Source organism: Ornithorhynchus anatinus, chromosome 2 (assembly GCF_004115215.2).
Source record: "Ornithorhynchus anatinus isolate Pmale09 chromosome 2, mOrnAna1.pri.v4, whole genome shotgun sequence".
In the NCBI taxonomy this organism is placed as follows: Eukaryota; Metazoa; Chordata; class Mammalia; order Monotremata; family Ornithorhynchidae; genus Ornithorhynchus; species Ornithorhynchus anatinus.
Genome location: NC_041729.1, coordinates 134719748 through 134725747, shown reverse-complemented (window position 1 = coordinate 134725747; position 6000 = coordinate 134719748).

The window sequence follows — 6000 nt, the reverse complement described above, 5'->3', positions numbered from 1 at the left end:
TTAGCCATAAGACTCAATCGTTCAATCAATTGATGGCATTTTTCACCTTCACATTCAATCGTATTTATTGAGTGCTTACTGTGTGCAGAGCACTGTACTAAGCGTTTGGGAGAATCTAATACAATAGAATTCATAGACACGATCCCTCTTGTCAAGGAGCTTACAGGTTAGTGGGGGAAAATAGTCAATAAAATGAGTGCAGATATGGGAAGCAGGAGCATATAGAAGGATGTGGGTAGGGAATATGTCTGTTTATTGTTATTCTACCGTACTCTCCCAAGTGCTTAGTACAGTGCTCCGCACACAGTAAGCGCTCAATAAATACGAATGAATGAGTGAATGGCTGTGGGGCTGTCCCTGGGGATATAGACCCAAATGTAGAGGCAGTGAGGCAAATTTCTCCTAACTCCACCCACAAGTACTAACTAAACAATCAATCAATCAATTAATATTTATTGAAAACCAACTGTGGACAGAGCACCATACTAAACGCTTGGGGAAAATTCAATACTTTACAGAGAGTAGATGCTATCTCTTCCCACCAGGACCGTACAGTCAACGGGGGATCAAATGTAGGGTTCTTGCTCTTTCTCCCACCTGATGCCCCCCCCCAGATTTGGGGGTGTGACTCGGTGCCTGGTGGCCCTAGGTTGCGCAAAGTTCAAACTCTTTTGCCTGATCAGTGGGCATACAACGGGGACCCCAACGACGGTCACATTCTCTCCCGCTGATCAAATCTCACTGCTTCGACAATCATCCTCCAGCGGAAATTTCTTCCTGGCATGAAATTTCATTTGAGTTTTTTCATCGACGGGGCTTGACTCTACCTAAATGAAATCAGAGCCAATTGTTCAGAATCAAAAGCTCCCTTGGAAGGGGTTTTGCCCACATGTTATTTTAGTAAATTCTGGGCACATTGTTAACGCTTCTTTCATGAGAACATTTTTTTGTGAGAAGCAGCTTGGGCTAGTGGATAGAGCATGGGCCTGGGAGTCAGAAGGACCCGGATTCTAATCCACTCGTCTGCTATGTGTCCTCGGGCAAGTCGTTTAACTTCTCTGTGGCTCAGTACCCTCCTCTGTAAAATGGGGATTAAGACTGTGAGCCCTCTGTGGGACCGCTCCATTCCCATCTGTGATTGTTCTGGAAGTGTATCCATAGAGTTTTCTTGGTAAAAAATATATATATCAACTATATATATCTTCATTACCCTATTTATTTTGTTAATGAGATGTACATCACCCTGATTCTATTTATTTGCTATTGTTTTAATGAGATGTTCTTCCCCTCGACTCTATTGCCATTGTTCTCGTCTGTCCGTCTCCCCCGATTAGACCGTGAGCCCATCAAACGGCAGGGACCGTCTCTATCTGTTACCGATTTGTACATTCCAAGCGCTTAGTACAGTGCTCTGCACATAGTAAGCACTCAATAAATACTGTTGATCTTGTGTCTACCCCAGAGCTTAGAACAGAGCCTGGCACATAATAAATATCACAGTTACTATTCAAATTAAGATTTTACTCTGTACCAATCTGTGAGCATAATTCTGGGGGTCTCAAGGAAATATACCGAACTCTGAGATAGCTTGAAGAGGTCTCACGCTTAGGGATGACAATAATAAACGACCAATCTAACGGTGGTATTTATTGAGCCTTATTTTGGAAGGTAAGCTGGTTGGGGGCACTGAACATGTCTATCAATTCTGTTGTACTCTCCCAGACATTTAGTACACTGTTCCGGTAAGTGCTCAATAAATACCGATTGATTACTTTGTGTGGAGCACTGTACTAAGCACCTGGGAGAGGACCATAAAGTTGGTAAAAATAATAATAATGATGTTGGCATTTGTTAAGTGCTTACTATGTGCAGAGCACTGTTCTAAGCACTACAGAGTAATCAGGTTGTCCCACGTGAGGCTCACAGTCTTAATCCCCATTTTACAGATGAGGTAACTGAGGCACAGAGAAGTGAAGTGACTTGCCCACAGTCACACAGCTGTCAAGTGGCAGAGCCGGGATTCCAACCCATGACCTCTGACTCCCAAGCCCGGGATCTCTCCACTAAGCCCTGCTGCTTCTCCAATATGATCCTTCTCCTCAAGGAACTTAGGGTCTTATTAATAAGTGCATTTGAAGTAAGTGTGAACTCTGAATTTCCTGCCCTTTAATAACAATAATAATAATAATGACGATATCTGTTAAGCACTGACTATGTGCCAAGCACTGTTCTAAGCGTTGGGGTAGACACGAGGTAATCAGGTTGTCCCACGTGGGGCTCACAGTCTCAGTCTCCATTTTACAGATGAGGTAACTGAGGCCCAGAGAAGTGAAGTGACTTGCTCAAGGTCACACAGCAGACTAGTGGAAAGAGCACGGGCTTTGGAGTTAGGGCTCATGAGTTCGAATCCCAGCTCTGCCACTTGTCAGCTGTGTGACTGTGGGCAAGTCACTTAACTTCTCTGTGCCTCAGTTCCCTCATCTGTAAAATGGGGATTAAGACTGTGAGCCCCATGTGGGACAACCTGATTCCCCTGTGTCTATCCCAGCGCTTAGAACAGTGCTCGGCACATAGTAAGCGCTTAACAAATACCAACATTATTTATTATTATCAGTGGCAGAGCAGGAATTAGAACTCACGTCCTCTGACTCCCAAGCCAGTGCTCTTGCCACTAAGCCACGCTGCTTCTCTACTTCTCTGCTTTGCTACTTGAAGGTAGATTTTGTTGTATTCGGAAGCTAATAGTACTCAGTCATATTCAACCGTATTTAGTTAGTGCTCACTGTGTGTAAAGCGCTGTACTAAGTGCTTGGGAGAGTATAATATAACAACAAACAGACACAATCCTGCCCATAAGGTGCTCACAGTCTAGAAGGGGAGCTAGACATCAATATAAATGAATAAATAGATGAATTAAATAAAGAAATAAATGATAAGTAGTTATAGTTAAGGGTAATCCAAACAAATAGATACATTTCCAGGCATTTACAGCAAATGGTAGTTGGGATAGTATCTCATTGGCTTAAATGTGAATTCAAGACTTTAAGAATATCATTGGATCATCTACTGAGGCAATTCGTATGTCCTATTCTATTCTACTTTATTTAAGCAAACTCCATTTCTGCAATAGATTATCTGTAATATTAATTTGCTAGTTATTCTATTACCTAAGAGCTAGAAATAGGTTTTTCATCTTTTTCTGCCCGTTTGTTCCTAATTCGGGACTCACATCAGGATCTACTCATAGAATGTAAGTGTTTTGATGAACATTTACTCCTCATCCTCCACTTACCTATTTACTATATTCTGTCTGCAGATTTTTAAACTAAAATAATGCATTACTGGAGTCACAGTCATTAAACAGCTGCCAAAAAAAAAAGTGTTTCTTTGAATTTTTCATGAAACAGTTGAGGGAACTAAAACAAATGATATGCAAGATGGATACAAAAAAGATTTAGTTTTATTCTTATGTATTGAGATGTTAATATGATTTATATAAAAAGTATACTGTGTTGTGACCAATCCTTCCATGCAGTGAGTCCAAGCATCGCAAAAGTATTTCTTCTGAGTCCACTCTGATGCCGATAATAAAAAACAAACAATAAAACACATGGCTCATTTATCATGTCTTCTCAATAAACAAATAAATGAGCCTAGAATAATTATTTGCTTCTTCTCAGGACAGCCATTTGACATCGCTATACTTTGCTACCACCCTATTTTTAACAAATTCTTAACCACTCTTCTGTTCAAAACAATTGCCTTTGAGCCATTGTGTTAACAGCACCGTCTAGTGACCTCCGAATAAGGAGATGTGGGTTCTAATCCTACTCCCTAGTCTCCAGACTGTAACCTTATTTTGGGCAGGAAATGTTTCTGTTATATTGTATTTTCCCAAGCGCTTAGTACAGTACTCTGTATGCAGTAGACTCTCAACAAATACGATCGACTGACTGACTAACCCTCGCTATGACATTTGACTGCTGTATGACCTAGGTCAAGTCACTTAAATTCGCTTTGCCTCACTTTTCTGATCTGTAAAATGTTGGGTTCTTTTTTTCATGGTATTTGTTAAGTTCTTACTATGCTCCAGGCACGGTACTAGGTGGTCGGGTAGATATGATTGAATCAGGTTGGACACAATCCATGTCCCACAGGGCGCTCACAATCTGAATCCCCACTTTACAGATGAGGTAACTGAGGCACAGAGACGCTACGTGAGTTGCCCAAGATCACACAGCAGACAAGGGGAGGAGCCGGGATCCCCTCAGCACTGTACTCGTCCGCTCAACTGTATATATTTTCTTTACCTTATTTATTTTGTTAATGAGATGTACATCATCTTGATTCTATTTATTTGCTATTGTTTTCATGAGATGTCCATCCCCTCGATTCTATTTATCGCCACTGTTCTTGTCTGTCCGTCTCCCCCGAGTAGACCGGAAGCCCGTCAAAGGGCAGGGACTGTCTCTATCTGTTACCGATTTGTCCATCCCAAGCGCTTAGTACGGTGCTCTGCACGTAGTAAGGCTCAATAAATACTATTGAATGAATGAATGAACCCAGTTTCTTCTGATTCCCGGTCCATGTCCTCTCCACTAGGCCACACGGCTTCTCCCTCCCGCTAAGACAGTGAGACCCAAATGGGACAGGGGCTGTGACCGAAGTGATTATCTTGTCACATAGTAAATGCTTAACAAGCGCCACAGTTATTCTTATTAAACCTATTTAATGGAGCTATTCTTTTTATTGCCCAGGGTTCACTGTCTTATACCGTCAAGCCGTAGTCGACCCATAGCGACTCCATGGACACATCTCTCCCAGGACGTCCCCCCCGCCCCCGGCCCCGGCCCTTCCATCTGCAATCGTTCTGGTAGTGAATCCAGAGAGTTTTCTTGGCAAAAACACGCAAGTAGCTTACCCTTGCCTTCTTCCACGCGGTCAACTCGAATCTCCGCCCTCGACTCTCTCCCGTGCCGCTGCTGCCCAGCACGGGTGAGTTTTGACTCGCAGCGGATGGCCTTCCGCTCGCTAGCCACTGCCCGGGCTAGGAATGGAACGGCCAGGCCTCTGCTTGACTCTCCCTCCCGTAGCCGAGACTGGTAGAGGACTGGAAACTCTCCAGTTGCCGTCCTGGGAGGGAACCGAGGTTTCTAATGCTTTGCACATAGTAAGCGCTTAACAAATGCCGTCATTACTATTATTATTAATGACTATAAATGTCGTTCCCTGTCCACCGGATTCCAGAAAACCCGCATTCCTACGGGAAATCCCATGGTGGGCGAGAAGCAGCCCAGAGTCCACATCTGCTCTGTCACTTGGCTTTCAGTCAATCAATCAGTGGTTTTTATTTGTGTGTGCGGAGTCCTGGGAGAGAGTACAATAGAGTAGGTAGACACATTCCCTGCCCGCAGTGAGCTTACAGACTGGAGGGGGAGATAGACATTAATATAAATGTATAGCTTATGGAAATGTACGTGATAATAATAATGACGACGATGGCGTTTGTTAAACACTCACCATGTGCCAAGCGCTGGGGAGATACAAGTCGATCAGGTTGTCCCACGTGGGGCTCACGGTTTTAATCCCCATTTTACAGATGAGATAACTGAGGCACAGAGAAGTGAAGTGACTTGCCCAAAGTCACACAGCTGACAAGTGGCGGAGCCAGGATCAGAACCCATGACCTCTGACTCCCAAACCTGTGCTCTTGCCACTGAGCCACGCTGCTTAAATGCCGACGGACTGAGAGGGGGGAATAAAGGGTGCAAATCAAGTGCAAGGGTGATGCAGAAGGGAGAGGGAGGGGGCTAATGAGGGCCCAGTCGGGGAACTTGGCCACTTGCTGCCTCTGGCCTGGAAGGCCTTCCCTCCTCATTGAGAAGCAGCTTGGCTTAGTGGAAAGAGCATGGGGTCGGGAGTCAGAGGACGTGGGTTCTAATCCCGGCTTTGCCGCTTTTCAGCTGTGTGACTTTGAGCAAGTCACTTCACTTTTCTGTC